At 42.9% G+C, this 23,379-nt stretch overlaps 1 pseudogene; it reads left to right on the forward strand.

Annotated features, from left to right (window-relative positions):
• The first annotated feature begins 396 nt into the window (after positions 1–396).
• On the forward strand, positions 397–570 carry LOC147677883 (U2 spliceosomal RNA; annotated as a pseudogene).
• Positions 571–23,379: the final 22,809 nt, after the last annotated feature.

Raw genomic sequence — 23,379 nt, forward strand, 5'->3', positions numbered from 1 at the left:
AGGGTGCCAAACAATCCTAAGAAAGCAAATCTAGTATAAATACATATTAACATTAACATCTAGTGTTGGCAGACCTTGATAGGACTTGTGTAGATATTACCTCCTTTCAGAAAATCCAGGGCACAGCCCCACTTTACTTCTAAATGGGGACGGTACAGATAACTTCATACAACATATAGTCCACTGGAGTGTCAACTTGGATACACAGGTCTTTAGATTTTAAATCAAATTCTGCATATGCATATTCAAAGAGCAAATATCATTTGTAACAGTTTGGCGATATGATTCTCTGGCCACTGCATACGTATTCAGGCCATAATGTATATGCCCCCAATGTGAATGCACTGGAATTCTTTGATGCTATTTTGACTCTGCAGACACCAAAGTGTGCTTAAAATCGATTCTCTGCCTTTTGGCTAAGATCAAGTTTTGTATCAGTTTAATATCTGATACGTCCTCTATCTGGGGACCATATATTAAATAGATTTTTGGAACAGGGACTTGGAGTAGGAGCAGGAGCTTGCTCTGTCCACTCCACCCATCAACCTGGTATTGCGGAATGGCACACTTCCCCACCCAAAAGAAAAAAAAAAGTGTGCTGAATATAACGTGTGGCAAATGGGGGGTCTTCAACCCCACATTAAATCATAAACCAGACAAATCGGGACAGTAGTTTCTTGTGCATCAAGGGCTACAATAGGACTGAATCATGCTACGGAGATGGGTAATGTTGTAGATGTATGGAAGTCTCATGATGATAGCGAGAATGTCTCTATTCTAGTCATCGAAGCACAACTCGTTCACATATAGACTGCAGGATGATGTCCAGAAACACTGACCCGTGAGCTTCTGATGTACTTTAGCTCATGCTTGCGGATCACTCCCCAGTGTTACTGCAGCTACAGCTGCAGGTCTGTAAATTTCCTTACAGAACCCGGAGATTCCCCTCTTGGGAGCTTTAGGATGTGGGTATTTCGAGAGGAGAGGTGTGCTGCAATTGCAGAATTTATTTATACTAATATTGGTTTGGTACCTCTGTGCCCTGCGGTCTGGGAAACCTTCATCAGAGGCAGAGCTGTTTCAAAGTAAGCTGGTGTACTCAAACCTATAGGAAGGCAATTAGAACAATTGGGAAACTCATTAGTGCTGTTGGACAAGAAGCATGTCCATGCATGCTTATTGAAAAATAGCCGAGAGATTATATATCTAGGCAGGTACGCAAGCTCGTAGATACAATGTATGATGGAGCAGAACTGAGGCTTGGCTACCTCGGCAGCCAATTAGACAGAACACTATCACAGTGACCAGCCTAAGTGATGGCAGAAAGACTAATAGTACCAAGTCTATTTTGAAGGAATTTCATGCTTTTATGGTAACCTTCATGCATCTAAGATGGCTCTAGATCAGCTTCTCCAACGAGTAGCTCGTGAGCTGCTGGTAGTTCTCAACTACCTGGGAGTAGTCTCCTGTGTGCAGCCTGCACTACTAAACTAAAGGTTTTTGATTGTTTGAATTAATAAATGTACACAAAATTAAAAAGTGTATTCCAGACAAAAAATGTGTGCATTTTCAGAACTTTTACACCGATGGTGGGAGGCAAATGGTTGAATTTCCAAAATATATTGAAAATTGATATTTGAGTGATACAAATAATGCGGTGTTGGGAAACCTATTATTAACTTTAGTGCTAGGTGCATTACAGTTATGGTTCTTATATATTACATATGAAGGTGTATTTCACATTGACACAGCATTTTTTACATTATTGCTGGCTACTGTGCCTGGTGCACAAAGGTGATCACAGCTGGTGATCTTGCCTGTGGTGGTCACTAATGCAATCTGATGCGACCACTATTTCAACTCTAGGAATAATAGTAGTTTGTGATGATTTTTATTGAACATAGAGTAGCTGTTGTAGCAGAACAGGTTGGTAATCCTTGCCTTAGACTATCAGCACATTTAGGTCTGCCTAGAAAGAGTTTAGTCAGTCTGGGAGAACGATAGCAATGGAGTTTCCTTCCTGAAGCCTCTTAATGTTTCATAAATCAAGGCGGACATTCGCAGTTTTGCTGGGTGTAAGGCATGGAAGTCTGATGGCTTTGCAGCTGAGTTCTATAAATGATTCAAGGAAGTGATAGCCCTGCATATTCTGGGGGTGTACACAGAGGCATTGCAGTCTGCAAGTCACTCTCCTACTACTACAGAAATGGTTATAATAGTTTGCTGAAGCCGGGGAAGGACAGTAGGGTGTCCTACTCTTATCGTCTGCTGAGTTTATTCCTAGTTGAGCAGCATTGCAAACCTTGAGAATCCTGGTTCTCTCATACATCAGAAAAAACCAAAGTTAGAGGCGGTCTTGGTGTCCCGTGATGCAGAGAAAGCCTTTGAATTGCTAAAATAGACATTTTTAATGGCAGTGATGTGCAGAATGGGAGTTGGTGCTGGTGTACATTTGATTCTCAAGTTGTTCTATGCTGACCAAGGGGCAGAGTCTGAGTCAATAGCTGTTCATTCAACCATTTAACGTTAGAAGAGGCACACTCCAGGGGTGCCCATTAAAACCCTTACTCTTCATGTTAGCGATGGAACCTCTGGCCTGCTAGATTTTTTGAATATCAACCTCTGGGGGGAATCTTTTTTCCAACTAGGAAACTCTTGATATTGTTATATGCAGATCATTTATTGTTTGTAAAAAATAAACTAGTGTAAATCTCACACCAGTTGCTATATTTATTTACTCAATAAGCAGTTACAAGTGCAGTTACCTTGCATGCACTGGGGTCTTGATTTGAATGGTGCAGCAGGTGCAGTGGTACTGGGGCCAAAAGTTGCCATCACTCATCTAAACACCAAATGTTGCTATATTTTACTACTAACCAGGCAGTCACAAATGCAGTTATCTTGCAGGCACTAGGGGCATGATTTGAATGGTGCAGCAGGTGCAGTAGCACTGGGCCCAAAAGTTGTCGGACCTCCTCTAAGCACATAATATTGCTATTAAATCAATAAAGTTTATTAATTCCCTCTTTCATTTCTTAAAATGTTGCTATTACTTACCCGAACTATACTACTAGAAACAGCACAATATATATTGCCTTTGTACATAAACAAGTCAGAACACTTTAACACACTTTCTGTAACGTATATTGGACAACTACTCAGCAAGCTACAACTTACAACAAAAAACTGCTTATAATTAATCACATAGGTGAAACCTAATCATTTACCAATGCTTCTTTATAGATTTGTAAGCTTGTTTGCGAAGGTAAGCAACTCAGAGTAGATGAATGAATGAAAAACATGTATTAAGCGCGTAGCTACGCGAGGGCATACCAGCGATAATAGCCGCTATGCACAGACACTAAAGACTACTAAGCAAAATTAAGGAAAACCCATGTTATGAGAGATTTCCGGAAGACCAAATGATTACGCTCAAGACGAATGTGGAGGGGAAGGGTGTTCCACATACTGACAGCATTATAGGAAAACAAAAGGCCACTGCATCTCACCTTTTTTATTCCGGGAACTAAGGCGAGACGGAGGTTGTCCGAGCGCAGGCACTTGTTCGAACGGTAGGGCAAAATAATAGACCGATTGATATGCGGTCCCTTCCCTGCTAGTGACTTGTGAACAATACAGAGAGCCTTAAATTTAATTCTCTACAGCAAGGGAAGCCAGTGGAGGGTACTAAGTGCTGGTTTAGCAGATTGGTGGCTCTGGATCCATGGGAGCATATGCACTGCGCAGTTTTGCACAGTCTTTAGCTTTGCAATGGTGGCACGAGGAGCTACTAAATAAAGAGAATTAAAACCTGGACCACAAGTCTCCTGCGAGGAAAGGTACAAGAGGAAGAACCTCTAAGGATTCCATAGCAAGTGGCCACCAATTTCAAGGCTTGATGCTTGAAGTTCAAATCACGATCGAGCCAAATGCCCAGACTTTTAATCTGTTTTTTGGGAACGGGAGCGGGCCTAGACAAACTGCCCACAACGCTCCTGCATTAAAGATAGGGAAATTACCTAGGAGCATCAGCTCTGTCTTATCTCCATTCAATTTCAAATATGACAGCTCCATCTACTTGGGCCCCTTCTCCAGGCATGGGCCTAGGCCATGAGAGGAATTGTCAGAGTGGTTTAGGGCCACAATGAGTTGTGTATCGTCTGCATACGTATGGGAGATATGTGTGTTACTTATGTAAAATAACTAATTTACAAGGCACAATTAGGACTGCCTTCTTGGCTTTTATGTTTTTTTTCTGGTCTTTTATTTGTTCATGTTATAACCCACAAGCGTGAGAATGAACTCCCCCTCAGCATCAGACGAAGCCCGACACAGCGCCTATTCAGAAAGGACCTCAAGAACTGGCTCTTCGGATGAGCACGGAGCTGCCCGTACCCCCCACCCCCAGCGCCTTGAGTCCCTCACGGGTGAGTAGTGCGCTCTATAAATCCCTGATTGATAGGTTTGATTGATTGACAAGTACATTCAAAATAAGACAACACAACCTTTGAACCCTAAACTCAGAGGAGCACCTAGGGCGACATATTGCCCTATACATAGGAACTCACCTAGACCCTTATGTTTCAACCCATTCCTCAGTAGACACAGAATGAAGAGAGCCTTTGATACACCAGGTCCTAGTTTCTGAAGATGTGATATTTTAACATTTCCTGTATCCAAGGCGGAAGTAGGGTGGCCAACCGTCCGTAAATTTCATGGACCGTCCGTCATTTTAGTATGATGTCCACAAGGCGTCCGTAATTTGGTGATCTAAAATTACGGACGCCTTACAGACATCATACTAAAATCGAAATGGGAAATCTCAGAAAGGAATGCTGTTTACCATGCGAGAGGCCCCGTGAGTAAAAAATATTTAACTCGGCCTCTCGCTCTTATCTTTTAAACTGAAGAGGCTCCCTGCAGCCGCCCCTCCCAGACCTCCCTCGTGTAGACTGTGGAGCGGCCCATTGCAGTCTGAGACTCCAGCTGATTGTCATTCTATAAGTGCTAATGGACCCAATTGCAGTGACAGCATGTGGGGTGCCTTCTCCTGCATGGGACTAGGGCAAAGCATGCGACTTTTGTCTTGGCGCCATGCTGGAAAAAATAAAAATAAAATAAATAACACTGTTTTCACTGTACATTTAAAAGACAGATTTCAACATACAAATAAAAAATACTATTTATTAATGTTTATCGTTGCTAGCACAAATCTTGATTGCAGAAAGGGCCCGATGTCGCTTTGCAAAGTTGCGCGCATACTGAAAAACTGTTAAGTGCACGATTCGCTCAACCTTATATAAACTTATTTTGACTTGTATTTATTTTGGTTGTCTATTTACTTACTTATATATTAATGTGCCACCTCCTCTGATATGTCTGTAAAACTTATGTTTTGTCCAAAATTTTTGTCCTGAATTTTGACTTTCTGTCCTGAATTTTTGTCGTGAATTTGGACCCTTTGTCCTGAATTTTTACACTGACCGTCGAATTTGCACCCTGCCAGTTGGTAACCCTAGGCTGAAGTGAAGGGTAGGTTGTAGCCAACATCTGTTTACGAACGCTGCAAAACATATGAGTTGAAATTCCGCTTTGCAAACCCCCTCAACCTCTGAGCAGGTTGCTTCTCCAGCTGGCTGGGTTCTGTGATCAGAGATGGATATGCCGCCTGCAGTCAGAGAAACAGCCCCGAGCGGATGTCGAGGAAGTGTGAAAACATCTGTTTTTTTTCTTCAAGTGCGCTAATTTTCGGAGGCGCGAAGAATTTCAGGGGCGCAGCAGAGGTTAGTGCGAAAAAATAACGAGAAGCTATTGTGCAAATGAATCGAAAAGTAATAATAAGGAGATATAATTATCTTGTATTCGTATTTCCGGTTTTACAGCACGTGATGCCTTCTGCGTGCGTCTCAGGCCTGTGGCGCGCGCCTCCTGAGGAGAAATCATTTCCAGCACCGTTCCTGATGACGAAGGGTCGTTTTCGACCCCCCCGCGCGAGGTGGCTTGTGACAGGCGGGATCAAGAGCAGCGTGTGTGTAGTTGAGCGAGGGGGTAAGGCATTGAGGTGAGGGGAGCCAACAAATGAACAAACATAATAATTGATAAAGTCTCATAAAAAATTCAAAAAAGTGTATTTTATGAACATGTGGAAGCTTTGAGTTTAATGCGTCACATTATAGCACTGCACCCAGAATTACTTTATTACGAGCGCTCGTTTTTAAACTTGCAACATTGGTGGACTAAGAGGCACGCCAGTTGTCATGTAATCCTTGTATTTAGCCCAGATTATTTTAGAACAAAATAATAGTCTTTAATAAATCAAACACAACAGGTTTTTGTACAATTCGTTTTCTAAACTCACATATTTGAAAGTGTTTTCGTAGGTGTTAATGAAGAAAAAAAGAGCTTTGGTGAAATAAAATATTGGTCTAAAATCAAACAAAGTAAGCGGAGAAGCCATGATTTATTCAGGTTTTCTAGTTTCACTTTATACACATCAGCCAGTAAATTGGTATGTAGTCATCTTTTGTCATGTTAAGGATTTATTTATACCTTTGTGCATTTTCTGTCGTTTTTATATAGCAGGAACTCAACAAAAACGCATTGCAGCGCTTTACATGGGCACCAGTTACATTCCACAAGGTCACCATTCATTGTTAATAGGGACAGGGAGATTAAGTGATTTGCCTGGAATCACAAGATGTTGGGATGACGCTGAGACTCGAACCCAGGGCCGGACAGGGAACCTAAACCGGCCGTGGCAAAGTGCTCGGCCGGCCCCCTCCACCCCAGGGGTTGTGGGTGCCGCTGAGCTCTTTGCCAGGGCCGGTTTTCAGCTATGCTGCAAAAATAGCCCTGTAACAAAAATGGCCCCCAGGGGCCCCAAACCGACCCCCCATCCGTGCGGTACACGGGGGATTGCCCGGCGCCCGCTACGGCCAGTCCGGCCCTGCTCGAACCTTGTTCCCCAGTTTCAAATATAGCCTCTCTGGCCGAAAGGCACATCCAGGGTACAGGAAAGGAGGCAGGCAGAAGTCACATGAAAGCTCAGCTCCCCCCTCTCCCCGTCCTCAAACCCCTGAATAATAAGTTTCTAAAGTACCTACTGCATTTATCTGTTGCGAATGCCCTCACGCATGATCTGGCGATCGTTGCCCTGGCTTTGGGGAGCGCCGCTGCCGTATCAGCTGGTGCCGTGGAAAACTCCTGGTGCTCTCTCCCTGCTTGCACGAAGTGTGTACCTATCCGAAAGGATGCTGCCGAAGACCGGGGTGAGAGGCATCAAGAATCGCTGCCTCCCGGGAAGCTCCGTCAGCCAGCCTCAATCTGATCTGGATACAGCAGTGGCCACGGCGAACTCTGAAATAAAGAAACGCTGCCCTGTTCCTGCCCTGTTTAAAGCACAAGGAGACAAAAACAAAATTACTTTTTCCAAACGAAACGAGAAGGTGAAATCTGATATTCCGTCAATGTTATCCACTGCTGTGGTCCCAATCTCACCGCTGATAATGTTGCAAAACCCAGGGACTCAGCAAGCCGAGCTACCTACTCCTGAATTGATTGTGGAAGCCCAGAAGCACGATAATGGTGGGCCGACTGTAGTTGGGGGCACGGGGGAGTCTATGCTTGCTGACAAAGACTCCCAAATGGACAATGATGGTATAGACATTGCAGCACATCAAACCAAGAGCGTTATGGGACCTGTTGTCCCCTCTGAAAACTGCCTGATTGAGCCTTCATCTGTGGACCCGCGCTTCCAGCAGGCTTAGGTAGGGATAAATCTATAACCCCCAAAGATGAGGAGGCTGTCGATAAATTCTACTCCCTATCCGATTACTCTCACTCCTCAGGTGATGAACATCCAGTTAATGAATGGACTGCTAATAAAAGCGACTGCAGCAGCCTACACTGGGAGGAGGAGAATGATAGAACGCTGTTGGGCCAAGGCGCGATTGCTAGCCCACATGACCCTGCGGCATTAGCGAACCAGTCAAAGGGAGTAGCGGGCTCAATGACATGGGATTACTCCTTCTCGTCTAGTTTGAATGGTAATGAGATTTCGGCAGAGACCCAACCAGTTGCCAACAGCAAGGTTACTGATAAAAACCCAGATGAAATTACACTTCCTATTATATATCAAACTATTATGGCCCTTAGAGAGGAAACCAGATCTGAGAGCTTAAGAACACAGGGCGCTTACCGCAAACTCCAAAATTCCATCAGAAGAGTTGCCAAATCTTGCTCCGATTTCTCTACCAGAATGGGGGAAGCCGAAACCAGAATCTCCCAGCTAGAGGATGAGCTAACCGTCCAAAATAATTTTAAAGAAACTATAAAATCAATCAAGGATGATACAGTGTGGAAGCTGACGGATATTGAAAATCGCTCTCGGAGAAATAATCTCCGCATTCTGGGTGTCCCAGAGGGGAAAGAAGGTGGTGATGTTCGACAATTTGTGGTGGAACTCTTTGTCGAAGCATTTCCCGAACTTCGACATTGGGAATAGCAAACACAAATCTAAAGGGCCCATCACTTCCCCTTTAATATCCGTAAAAAAAAACTGGTGGATCGAATGAACAAATACCTCGTGCAGTCCTCATATCACTTAATAATTTTCTAGCCAGAGAAGCTCTCTATGATTTGGCTAGACCTGATAAAAGGCGTATGGCCAAGGGGTGTGATTTTTTTGTGCAACCTGACTTTTGCCAGGCTACGGTAGAGAAAAGATGGCTCTTGCGCCAACTGATACCAGCATTTCAAGCTAAAGGGGCTCAGGTTTTTCTTCTGAGTGCGGCAAAATTGAAGATTATTTTCCGAGGGCAAACTCACTTTTTTATGTCCAAGATTCAAGCACAGGAATTTGTCCTCTATTTAGTTCTGCCAGGTGTATTCATCAGTAAACTATAACGGGTGTTGAACCTTACTGATCCAGTCTACGGGAAACCTGTTGGTCTTATTCCTTAGATTCCTAATCCTTTTTTTCCCTTTTTTTCTTTCTCTGTAATTGCTAATATATGACAAATGTTTTTTTTTTTATACCTTTCCCGGTATAGTTTTACTTCAGGGAGGGTTCAGCGTTGGCAGGGGTTGTAGTCTTGCTCGACATCACCAGGGATTGGGTTCCCTATGCCTTGCTAATGGGGCGGGGGGCCTGGGGTCAGGGTTTCTGGGAGGGTGGGGCACATGGGTTAGGGGAGTGGGGTGGGGAGCACATGGTACGATTAACCTATTTAATTTGTATGTACATCTTTATTTGAACAGAGAAATAACTATTATAATGATGAATTCAGCAATGCTTAAAACTTGTTTTGGAAATCATGCTATAAGCCAAGTGGATATTCAGCTACTAAATATTGAGAATGGCTAGAGATAAAATGCCTGTTTGTACCATTAATATTTGTGGGCTCAACGATCGTAAGAAAAGGAATCTATTTGATAAAGTAATCAAGCAGCTACAAATAGAAATACTTTGTGTATAAGAAACACATATTTCTTGGTGCAATCGTAACTGGCTCAGAGTCTTAGGTGTTGATCTATTTGCCTGTACACATCAAGGGACCAACAATCGAGGGGTAGCAATTTTAGCGAAACATGGGCCATTATCTGCAGGCGTAAGAAAGAGGATCAACTGGGACGTTGGGTGATTCTTGAGGCAGATATTCGAGGTTCTCTCTTTACAATTTGTTCCGTATATGGCTCCAATCTAGATGATATTAAACTGAATGGGGGCGCATAGTTGCCCCCGCCAAACGCACAACCGAAGTAGCCTAGTGCAGGCAGTAATCCAACTGTTCAGAATAAATATGTATATTACATTGTAATCCAGTTTATGCACTCTGTTATCCAATTTTCAAACTTCTTCCCCCACACGCGGAGTGGATTTGTCAATTTACAAGATTTCACATGTTAAGGCTGGGCCATCCGAACCTCTTGCACAGAACACGAGTAGAGGAATTTCCTCAGACAGGGTAGTTTATTTAAAATACCCAATGCATTTCGGGCATCTGGTGCCCTTAATCAGGGGTTACTGGAATAACAAATGAAATAACTGCTGTTACCATTCAAAGTTTACAACATCATCAATCGAATACATTGATACTCAATAAAATTTCAAAACACCATGTCATTAGACAAACTTATCATGTTAGTTATGTAGCCAAAGTTAAGCATAATAAAAACGGGATTAACATTCAGTCCCCGTGTTTAGCTACCCCCACATCCTGCTATAACTTACTCCTCCTGAAATCACATTCCCACCCAACCTTGTTACTCTATGGCTTGCCCCTGCCTCATGAAGAATCAACACCTCTCAGACACCCGCGCCGATTGTTACTATTAGTTCCTCCTTCTCTACCACATTTCCATACAGCACTATCAACAGTTTTCTCACACATATACATATCTCCTTATGCGCCCATATCAATTGTATCACTCGCACCAAAACTGTCAACATTCGCACATATTACCCGACTCCCCTCCTCCCTCCAAAACTAGCTTGAGCCCAAACACACATAATCTCATAATAATCATTCCGCCCGACTCCTTAACACAATTACGTCGTATCTCTACAAACACATGTCCGCACTGCTATTTAATCACACTCATCACATCTTTAAACTGTCTCATGAAGAGAAAACGTCAATCCTTCTATTTTGTAGCAGACGGGTATCATACCTGCCACTGCCGTTAAGGGACATTCAACTTGATTTCTTCGCTAACCGATGTGTTTACCCTCCCCCTTCCTTCCCCTTATTTAAACACCTCTCCATCTCCCCCATTGGTCCAAATAATTTGCATTTCCCGCCACTCAAGCTATAACCGGTGTATTCCTTGCATACAGACTACGTTTCCCATCATCCATGGCGATTATAAAAAAAACTTTAAAACCGTCTCCTGGCATCTGATTTTTTACATCAAACCCACATCATTTGTATAAACCGAATTCATTTGTAGTCCGACATATGTAAAAGTTCTTATACGTCCACCTCTGTCTTTAGTGACGAACCACGATGTATCGCCCTCATTTTGGGGTTGCTGTGTTCATTTTCACTCTCCGTATTTCCTTTTATTTCCTTGTGGGTGCTATCCCATGTAGGGCATAAATTTCAACAAGAATTCACTAGAGTAGGGATGCACACCTTTTTTACTCATTTTTCAAGCTATTTGCATGTGCGTTCTCTTTGAAGCGTGCCCACACGGTGCCTGGGTAAATATATTTAACTGAACTTTATGACAAACTTATCATGTTAGTTATGTAGCCAAAGTTAAGCTTAATAATAACAGGATTAACATTCAGTCCTCGTGTTTAGCTACCCCCACATCCTGCTATAACTTACCCCTTCTGAAATCACATTCCCACCCGACCTTGTTACTCTATGGCTTCTAGATGACCCAGAAATTCTGAATTACATCAATGTCGAATTAGCCACTTGGCCATCCCCTTTGGTTATTTGTGGCGATTTTAACATTCACCTAGAGCATAATTTTAATTTAGCCGGTGGCATATATTATTCTGGTCGTAAGAATAAGACGTTTAAGGCACTACAGGGCCTTGTTCAGGAGCATGGCTTATTTGATATATGGCACCGCACAGATCCAAGGAGCCTGGACATACTTTTTTTTCAGCACCACACAAGTGACTTGTACGCTAGATTATTTCTTTTGCTCACAACAGTTAGCAGATAAAGTTGACATCAATTTATAGCCGAAACTTATCTCTGATCACAATCCACTAATTATCGTGATTCCATTATATGGACTCGCCAGGAACTTAAAAGCATGGACATTTGATAAAAAACTCTTACTGGAAGAGGCTTATTGTCAACATATGGCTAAATGGAATTTTGAATTTTTCAATATTAATAATGGTACTGCCCCCAAAACCATCGTATGGGACGCATTTAAAGCTGCTTTACGTGGTGAAACACTCAGCTTTTCATTATATCATCAGAAGAAGAGTAAAGATCTGATTAAATATTGGACCTAGGGCTACTCCCTATTGAGAAGGTTATGGCAGTACGCCCTTTAATGTACTGGAAAAGATTATGGTCCGAGCCTGAACTTGTTTGTTACAAAAATTAATTCTAGGAATTTTGGAATGTACTGAAAAGCAAGAAAATCTCGTGGTTAACTCATGTCAAGGCAACTAGTACCAGGATTGGTCTACCAGCGCTCTTGGAAACTCCTGATGTAGCCTGCCCAGCAATAACCAAGGCTGATCTGGTTTGCCATTTTAGGCACCACAATTTAGCATCCCTCCATGTGAGTTCCGAAGGGGGAAGACTGACCACCGAGTTTCTCCAACTTAAAGTAGACTATAAAAAGGAAGTATTTTTAGATCTGATTTACTCTTCACTAGCAAGAAAACGATACATGCAATTTAGGTTGGGTACTCTTCCACTTAGGGTGTTCACCTGTAAATGGGACAGTAATAAGAGCACGGACTGCCCAGCTTGAGTTTGAGTTTGAGTTGGGATTCATAAAGCGCGTAGCTACCCTTGGGCATCCCAGCACTGGCTTGACCTCGGTTCCAGATGGGAGGGTAGAGAGTTACAGGTTTATGGGAATAGCCGAGTTTTTAGTTGTCTCCGAAAGGCCAGGTGGTTGTGTTCTCTCCGCATGGCGAGTGGGAGGGCGTTCCATAGTTTTGGGACGTTGTAAGAGAACAAGCGTCCCCCGGATCGGGACTTTTTTATTCTCGGAACGCTGGCGAGGGAGAGGGAGTCTGATCTTAGATGTTTATTGGAATGGTGGGGTTTGAAGAGGGGTCTCAGAATCGGGGGTCCCCTGCCTTGCATTATTTTGTGCGAGATGCATAAGGTCTTAAAGGTAATCCTTTCTTTTACCGCGAGCCAGTGTAGACTTTTAAGCGCTGGTTTAGCCGAGCATCTCGATTTAGTTCCGGTTAGGAGTCTGGCAGCCGCGTTCTGGGCGCATTGTAGTCTGTGAGTGACTGATGCTGGTGCCCCCAGGTACAGGACGTTACCGTAGTCCAGTCGGGAGTTCCCCAGCAAATACTACTTGGAAAATGAAACCCATGTCCTTTTTTTCTGCCCAGCATATCAGGCTGTACGCAAACGCTGGGTGATACCAAATCTGTAGAAATCTAGGCTTTCGTCAGTGTGCCCAAGCATTTAGAGTCCTAAAGTACGACACCCACCCTCCTATTATCTTTGCCGTCTCGCGTTTTTTGAATGGAATGTGGCATAGACGTAGGAAATTTATTAATGAAGCAATTGGACAGTAGGAACTATTTCTGTTTTAAAATGTAATGAATTATTTCGATAAAGAATCAAGGGCCAGATGTAGGTGGCCATTTACCGGCCGGTAACGGCCGATTTCGGCCGTTACCGACCGGTAAATGGGTTTTTGGGATGTAGGGGGCCAATTTGACCCAATCTGTAAATGTACTGAATCAGTAAATTTACTGATTCGGTAAAATACCGAATCGGTATTTTTACCGATTCAGTAACTTCTAGTTGTAGGTGGGACTCTTCTGAGTGTCAAAGGTCTTTCAGAATCGGTACTTTACCACCCAATCCAATTGGGTGGTAAAATACCGAATCCAGGTGTGCATGCACAGCTATGCCATGTGACAGACAGACATGGCCTTAGGGCATGTCTGTGTGCCACATGGCACACATGCCTGTATTTGGGGTGCTAGAGGGTGTCAAAGTGACACCCCCTGCACCCTTGCTGGAATCGGTATTTACTGAATCAGTAAATACCTATTCGGTAATGCCCATTGATTCCTATGGGCTTCAATGCCCATAGGAATCAATGGGCATTACCGAATCGGTATTTACAGAATCGGTAAATACCGAATCTCAACGATTCGGTATTTACCGATTCTGTATTACCTACATCCCCCCCTCTATTTTACCACTTCTTAAATACCGAATCAGTAAAATTTGGTATTTAAGAAGTGGTAAAATATAATTACCTACATCTAGGCCCAAATGTTTAATCTGGTTTTATGCTATTGGATGAAGTTATAGCTCTAACTCTCCAAATAAGTGTATTTTATGATGAGTTTGAATCCGTATTCTGTATTGATATTTATTATTTTAATTCTTGCTATGTAAGTATTTTATTATGTACTTTTATGGTCCACTGCGACCGAAATAAAGTTATCGAAAGAAAGATTAAATATTGGATTACTGAACTGGCATCTGCAGAGATAGAGCTTATTAGGAGGATTAGCACTGCTCAAAATATTGACGAATGCTTACATCTAATATCCGCCATCAAATCCAAAATACATTTATATTATGCTGAAGAGCTCGCTTCTAAGTATATACAGTACCGATCAGATATTTTTTTAACTTGGGGAACAAACTGGGAAACTTCTGGGCAAACGCATTAAACTAAGAGCTGTGACGAATGTGTAGTAACTCGGAAGGAAAAGGCAGTTTACGAAGATAAGGTCTTTATTAGTTCCCACAACTAAGTCCAGTGTGCAAGCCGGAACAGCGTACAATGGCCATTTCAACCGTCCCCACCAACTGTCACCGTGACGTCTCAGGGCCAACAGGCAGCACGAGACAAATGCAACAGAGCCCACGAGCACACAGCGCGTGGCGGATGAGACTACTACAGAATGGTCAAATAGTAGATACCCTGCAAGGAATACTTAATGTATTTCATAATTTCTATAGCCAACTCTATACGGCTGAAGAAGAAGCTACCACCGCAGTATAATGGGATTTTTAAATGAAATAGCCACGCTAAAAGTCACTTTGGAACAGAATGAGATGCTAACTACCCCAATTACTTGGGATGAAATTGAGGCCGCGATTCTATCTCTTGCCTCTGGCAAAGCAGTTGAGCCAGATGGAATTCCCCTTGAGTTTTTTAGGGTATTCCGGCAAACGCTGAAACCAATTTTAATATCTTTATTTCAGCTTGCTCAACGGGGACAGACTCCCAAATCTTGGCAAAAGACCACGATTATAGTGTTTAAGAAAAAGGGAAAGCCGGAGCTTAATCCAGGTTCTTATCGGCCGATCACACTCATTACGGCTGATAGCAAGATCTATGCAAAAATAATTGCTTATAGGGTTTATACTGTTATAACCCCTTTAGTATCTCTTAGACAACACAGGTTTATCCTGGGAAGAGATACCACAGATCATGTTAAAAGAGCAATAACCCTTTTCGATTGGACGCAGGCCACAGGATCCCCGCTCGGGATGATCCTGTTGGATGCAAAAAAAGCGTTTGACGGGGTCTCCTGGCGGTTCCTGTGGTCTGTCTTGCATTGGAAGGGATTTACCCCTGAATTTATTCAAGCCATTAATGCTCTATATACATTACCAGAAGCAGCCATTCGCATAGCTGGACAAAACTCACAAACACTCAATATTACATGGGGCACCAGACAGGGCTGCCCCTGCTCTCCATTACTATTTTCGCTCTATATTGACCCCTTTTTAGAAAAACTTGAAAGGGAAATGAACATTGAGCCCGTAATTGTGAATAACATCCCTTATAAAACAATGGCCTATGCTGATGACATAGCGATTTTTACAAGCAATTTAAGGCTCGCCCTTCCTACTGTGGGTATCTGTGCAGAACGGTTTGGTGAAATATCCGGCTATAAACTGAATGTGGACAAAACGCAATGTCTACATTCAGATAAATCCCGCCCTTCTGACATTACAACAATTCCAGAGGCTACTTACTTGGGGGTCAGAATGACATCCGATGTAGAACGCATTCCTAAACTCAACATATTACTTATTATTTACACTGTTAGTACCTCTTTGGAGAGGCTAGACCATCTGCACTTATCACTATATGGCCGATGATGTAATGTCATCAAAATGTCTATTTTTCCTAAATTCTTATATTTTTTTAGAACTATTCCATTAATCTTTCCACCGTCTCTCTATTCTAAAATGGAACAGGCTTGTTTTCGGTTCTTATGGAGCTACCGAAGGCCCAGAAGAGCAATAAAATTGATCATGATTCCGCCCAGATTAAGTGGGGTTTGGGGCATGCCGAATTTCTTATTATATCATTTGGCCACTTTGCTGCAGCACGTGGATATACTCGTGACTGCCAAAACAGTTAGATCTGAAGCTACCAACCCCACAATTTATGAGATGCTTTTAGGAGAACATGTTTGACAAAGGTTAGTTAGGACTCTGGAACCAAGCTATTACAAAAAAACTAGATTTAAAATTATTCAATCTGAATATTCTGTATGGAAGAAAATCCGGAAGAGATTTAACATACCAAACATCAATTCATATACTCCCTTTTCAGCATGTGGCCTTTTACCATCAATATTCCAGGATAGGACTACGTTTAGATGGGCCGATTCAGGGATCACTGTTATTGGTGATTTAAGTCAAGAAGGAAGTCTGAAGTCATTCACATCTTTACAGGAGGAATTTGGCCTAAACTACAAATAGGTCAGGGGAATCTGGGGTCAATTAGTATAATTGAAATGCTGCTACGACAACCACGTATCGGGGCAATCTATCAGACATTACTGACTGAGTTTCCCGATGATCTAATATCCCAATGTGCTCGGTGGGAAAGGAAACTTGGTAGAGTGGGTATTAATCTGGATAAATCGTTAGAATTGGTTAACTCCGCAATTTTGTCTGGTAGTTTGAAATCGCAACATTTCATGTCTGCCTTTGATCTGTATTATTCCCCTGCCAAAACTTCCAAATGGGCCCATTCCCTGGGGAGCTCTTGCAATAGATGTGGATTATACGTGGCTGACTCTGTACATATGCTTTTTTTGTGCCCTGGTTTAGGAACTTTTTTTCAAGATATAAATCATTTTTTAAACCTAATTCTATGAACACCTGTTACACTTATTCCTGAGTTGGTAACCGTGGGGGTTGACGGGGAAGCAGTAGGAACATTCTGTGAAAGGGCAGAAACCAGCTTTCTTTTTATCACAATATCCATCATGAGATTATGTATAACCTCTCATTAGATTAGTACTGATGCTCCTACTTTTACCAACTGGAGATCAAGGTTACTTGGGCTATACAACCTAGAACTTTCTGTTTACAAAAGGCGTGGCCTAAAGAAACAAATCTGGGGCCAAAAAATGTGGTCCCTGATCACTAACTGGCTAGAAGGGATTGTATAGATTTCGATTTTCACTTTCCTAAATTATGCATTTTCATTATTTTCTTTTCCTGTCTGGGATGTATAATCTTCCTTTTTCCTTCGATTTCCTTTTCTGATCTGTTTGGATTTGTTATTGGAGATGCACATATTATCTAAATTCTGTGTGTGCATAAAACTTAAAAGAAAAAAAGAAAGCTTAGCTCGTTATGGGCTCCAGGTTCCAACTGGACCTCGGGCTGAGCCAGAGACAGGCTTCCGGCTCGAGCCTGCCCCGAGCTTTCAGTGGCTTACCCACCTCTAGTAAGTTATAAGGTACAACAAAAATTGTCTGCTACCACTCGGCAGTGGTTCTCTAACGGCACAAGTGGATTCGTTATTACCATCTCCACAGCACTGCGGTGGGGTCCGCCTCTCTTTCGAGGAGGAAGGTTGCAGGTGGTGGTTTTAGACAGGTGTAATACTATAGCTGCATGTTATCAGTGTGGCAAGATCGTGGATAACTGTAATGCTAGTAGGTGTCTGGGACGGAGGTCCTGATTCAAAGAGGGCTTCTGTAGTTGGTGGGGGGATGCCCATGGGCCAGCTCAACCGCGTCCATATACTTGATTATTAGGAGAGGCACACAGATGGCCACATATAATCTGGAAGGGCCACCTACAAGCAGAATGTGATTTAAACCTTACTATGGTCTGTGGACGGGGCAAGGTCTTCGTAGGGTCTCATTGACTCCAGTTTTCCTCTTGACACCACTCCCTTCTTCAGTGTTTGCTAGGCTTTAACACTCTTTTTCTCCTTTTATCTTTCTGAAACACTCAATCTGCATATCTCACACCTCATCTCTTTCCTCTTCAGCACCCTCTTTTACCTTACATCTGAACATATTTATTTGCAGCTACTTGTCTTCACAAATTACGCCACATACATACTCAACTGTAGGCACTGCACTTTCTATAACTTTTGACCTGTAAACATTTTGACAGCTGCGTTCCTCCTTCAGACACTTTCACATATAACTTCCCCAGTATCATCCTGTTATTTACTTGCTAATTCTATTACTCGTTGTGTACCATTTGTGATTTTTGTGCCTACAATTGCTTATGACTGTCACTTGATATCGTTACTGGTTTCTTATTCCCCATTTCATCCTTGTGTAAAGCGCTCTGATATCCCTCGGGATCTTGTTTGCACTATATAAAACTTTATCAAATAAAAAATAAAATAAACCACAATTACAGTTGGCACAACTGACCATTGCACTGTGTGGTTTGCAGAGGGGCCAAGGATTGGATGATCATGTATGTTCAACTTCTTTAAGCGCCGCTGACGGGCACTGTGAGAAATTTGATCTGCCTTCAGCTTGAACTGTCAATCGTGGCACACCAACAACCTGCACTCACACCGCCAAATAGGAGTAACTTTTCACACTATGCGCTATACATGAGTAATGTTTTGCATTAAAATAAACTGCAGAAACACATCCTCTTAGAAAAAGCAAATACTCTCAGGTAATGCAAGAGTAAGTAAAACAGGAGCAACAGCGCTGTTCCAAGGCTGAGAGGGCAGTGTCTGTTTTTGTTGGCTTCAGCGGTCATCTGTTGCGGTGCAAAGGGGGGCCAGGCCATTTATAGAAGGGGTAATAGCCCCACCATTCCCTCTCTCCTAGCGACGACACTAGGCCAGCTGGTTGCAGCGGAGGCCGTCTGGGTGGCCTGTTGTGGTAATAGCTAATTCACCCAGAAGCACCAGCCTAGTTCAAGGCCTGATGTTAACCGGAATTTTAAGATTTGAAGTAATTTTGGGGTGGGGTGGATGGGCCCTTTGGGCAGTTGGTTATAACAGTGTCTGTCTGGCCTATGGCGGTACCAGCTTAGTTGCCTGAAGGCACCAACCTTGTCCGCGGACCCATGTCACCTGGAATTTTAAACTTTGGTGTAATTGTGAGATGTGGCTATTTTGGTTGTTTGTGGGCCTGAAGGGCATCTCCCTTGAATACCAGGTATGCAGAAGGGATTTTGCCATGCGCCTTTTGCCCCATCTTAAATGGGAGATATTCCCCCGGTTTAAGATATGTGCACACTCTAGTTCTGTGACATGCTTTCCAGTGATCCAATAGCAAGTTGTTTCAAATGTGATGCAATTGGGATCAGTTGCTTCTCCACCAACTAAGCAAATGGTAGGAAATATATATGTGCTAAAATCTGTGGCCTTTGTTTCCATGTTGATTTAATGCAAGGCATGAGGGAGTGCAAGCGTGCATGTTGGCAGGAGGTTGAGTGGATCCGTCCCATTTGTATTTAAAAAATTAACCGGCATATGGAGGCAAAATCTGATCCTGGACTAACTTGGTTATAATACTCCCTGAGGTAGAAACAGTTATAAGCCCAGAAAGCCAACAAACGACATGGTCCAGACTTAAGCCCAGTAGACTTTTTCCAAGCATATCCCATCTTTTGGACACAAATGCGAGTTAAGGTCTACAAAGCTGTGTCAGCATCAAATTCTTTCCTGTGTCTTGGTGATCATCCAGCATAGTCCAACTGCATAAAAAGGCAGCCACAGCAACCAACCAATTTATAGGCCAATTTCTTTACTGGATAGAGCAGGGATATGCTTAGGGTGGATGCTACTCAATCACCTGCTTGGCAGTGTTGAGTTGACTCACACTGTATCCTTGCAGACAGCAAAGCATAATTTGGCAAAGAACTGGGTACCGCGGTTGGACTTTTCAGTTAGACGCTGTCAGAGCAAAATTTCTTACATTTAAAAAAAAAATCCCCAAACTCAGAGAGAGATGGGTTGGGGAATTAGGCGAAATGGATGACTCAGAATGGAACGAGGCGCTTGCATCACCAAGGGAAGTGCGCATTTCGGCTAGGTTCAGGTTAGTGCAACTCAAGATTTTACATCGCACTTACTACACCAGAACACTTCTGCACAGAATACAGAGGGCGCCACACCCCTTTTGCCTCAGGGGCTGCGGGGAGGAGGGTACTCTGTTCCACACCTTATGGGAATGCCCGCAGATCCAAGACATATGGAAGCAAATCATGCGCACAGTCTCCCAGGCCATCAAACTGTCAATCCTGCCTGAACCCCGTAAGTGGCTATTGAACATTTGGGACCCTAATGACCTGGACAGGTATGGACAGCTGTGGGTCACGTTGGCTGTGACAGTGGCCAAGCGAGACATTGCACAAAGGTGGGGTACCCCGGAGTTACCTACGGTGGCTGGGTGGATCAGGAATATGGACTTACTAATGGTGAAGGAAAGAGCGGTATATGTACTACGGGCCAGCCCCCGTAAATGGAACAAGGTGTGGACGCCCTGGAACGAATACAGGGGTGAACCATGTGAACCATTGCCGGAAGACGAGGACTTGGATTCAGAGGAGGAGGAGGATTAGGAAGGGCGGGCATGAATAATGTACTCTGGTATATGCTGGGGTGGCGCAAGAGGGTGGCACAACCTTGGTTAACGCACAAATCGTGTGCAGTGACTAATAACCAACCATGAACGGGTATAACTTCTATTAAGTGATGACAATAGTTAAGTTTTGTTGTTTTTCTTTCTTTGTTAGCTGAACTTGCTAGAAACTAATAACTGTGCTGAAAGCGGGCAGATCACGGAATACAAAATGGGTCTGGTATGAAGGTGAGATAAAGTCTGTGCGAAATGGTTGCTGACAATTCATCCATGTCCATGGTAGGAAAGCAGATGCCCCGTGTCAAACAGTGATTTATGATATCCGTTTCTCTTGATAATAACCAATGCTACTGTGACACTGGCATCTGAATGTGTTATTGTGAATATATCTTCTGCCTACCTGTCAATAAAGATTTTTCAACAAAAAAAAAATCCCCTTTTAAATTACCTTTATTAACTTACGGGCAGGCTTTGATCTGGTCAGAAGGCTCAAACTCTGGATCACGCTGCAATATTTGGGAAGTAACCAGCCCTTACTCACAGCTATAAAAGGCCCCCATACTACAACAACAGCATAGTTTGTGACAGGAATATGTAGTGATATTTCTGAAATCCCATTAGGAGGGTGATAAGGCTTTATATTAACCCCACTCTTATTCAGCTTATCTATAATTGACACCGCTGCTTACCTGGGGGAACTCAACCTTGATGGCCCAAAGCTGCTTGGCACTAAAGTACATTTTATTATACACAGTTAACTCAGTTTTAATGTCTCTAAATAAGAATTCAATGCACAAGCTGACCAAAGAAATGACTTGTTTCTCTATGGAAAGGGATCTGATGATCAATGTTTTTAAAACAAAAGTTAGGTTGATTAAATTCTCTCTAACCCATTAGAATGCCACTCAGTAGAAAAAGAAGCAGCACTACTAAGAGAGGGGCTTTGGCATTGATTTATTGTTATTTTTGTGCATTGTTCGTTTTGAGTTCCAGCCACATCACATCCCTGAGTTGGCCTCAGACTGCTTTGCCCATTACCCGATATTGAAGTGCTCCCTGGTTTGACAAACCAATGGGCAGAGGCTTCTGGATACCAAAGAAACTCCATTAACAAAATTGGGGACCAGTAAATACCGACTGCCCCCAGGCATCCTGAATCAGACTTCTCAAATACAATAGAAGTGGTTTGCCTACGTGAACTCTGTGACATACACCCAGAGAAGAAATTTTACATTGTGAACTCCTTGCCAAACACGACATGAAGGGGATGTACATTGAGAACACTGTGGCAAGTATAAAAGGAAAGGGAGTTAACAATGCATATTGAACAAATTCTGTAAGAAGGGAGTTTCAACTCTGACATACAATCGGAAGGAGTTTTACAATGTGAACTTCATGAGGACTTCAATGGGAAGGAATTTTACATTGTGAACTCTGACAAATAAAACAGGAATGGCGTCTACATTGTGAATTTTTCAACGAACATCAAAGGAACCAGCTCTATATTGTAAACATTTTGACAAATACAATAGTAACTGGTATTATGTTGTGAACTCTGCCTGGCAAATGCAACAGAAAGTAGTTTTACATGGTGAATTATCTGGCATTTACAAAAAGAAGGGGGTTTGACATTATAAACTCCAGGGAAAAACACCAGAGGAAGAGGCTTACATTTTTAACTATCTTGACAAATACAATAGGAAGGAGATTTACACTGTAAACTCTCTGACAACTACAGTAAGAAGGGGATCAATACATGTGGCCCTTTTCTTTTCCGACACCAGAGAATGCTTGAGATCTCCAGCCGGAGATTTAAGATTCATGCTACTGTATAACGTCAGTCTTTCTAAAACGTTTGATGGGTCTTTATAGGCATAGACCACATAGTTATGTTCTTTTAGTTTTACATTATAGCAAGCAAGATTGTTTTATTGATTATTAAATGTGGTGACAAAGGCAGTGGCCCTCTCATTTTACATTTTGAAAGATTTGACAAAGGCAGTAGACTTAACCTTTTTGATTGTAAAAAAAAACTCATGTTTTAAATTAGGCCCATAAAGGAGCGTTGCTGGTTTTTAGGATTAGAGCCTGCTGGTGCACACAGTTCTACATGGTACCTCTCGGATAACATAAGCAGACTGTATTTTCAATGTTACATACCCCGAGTAATATTTCTTTAAAGAACATGGCAGGTACCCTGTTTAATCTGCAAAAACCTTAAACAGGAGGTCCTAATTTGTAAACCACCTAAAATCTTGTTAATATTAATCCTTTGGAGATAGTATTTTGGCATGTGTTCATTTAATATACTGTCCCCTTTTAAAGTAAAAACATTGGCTGGACATCGATTATTTTTGTGTGTTGCTCAGTTCTGAATTTATAGACCACAAACCTTCATGCGTTAATCTTAGACTACTCTGCCTCAAAACCCAAAGAGTCAGGTTCTACATTGTGAACTCTTTAACAAATGCTCTAGGGAGGGGCATAACATTGCATACTTTCTGAGAACAGTAAGAGGAATGGAGTTTACTTTAAAAAGACTGAGATGGGGGGCGTGGCCAAGATGGCGGAGTGAGAGGTCGCTAATCCTCGGTGCTTCTGCCTCTTGCGGGACTGTTGCAACGCACTTCTCCCCCCCGTGGAGCAGCGCCGGGAGTATGGGAGTAAGAGAAGACCGTCCTGGTGGCTGAGAAAGCGGGAGCTGCCGCCTCCGAAGCGACAACACCGAGAGAAGACTGCGGCCGACGGCGGCTGTGGGCAGCAAAGCAGCGACCGGAGCTGCGGGTGCCCGAGGCAAGAACAAGGAGGACCTCATGGCTGCAGCGCCCAGGGCAGGCAGAGAAGCGGAAACGACCTCGCGG

Source organism: Lissotriton vulgaris, chromosome 12 (genome assembly GCF_964263255.1).
Source record: "Lissotriton vulgaris chromosome 12, aLisVul1.2, whole genome shotgun sequence".
Classification (NCBI taxonomy): Eukaryota; Metazoa; Chordata; class Amphibia; order Caudata; family Salamandridae; genus Lissotriton; species Lissotriton vulgaris.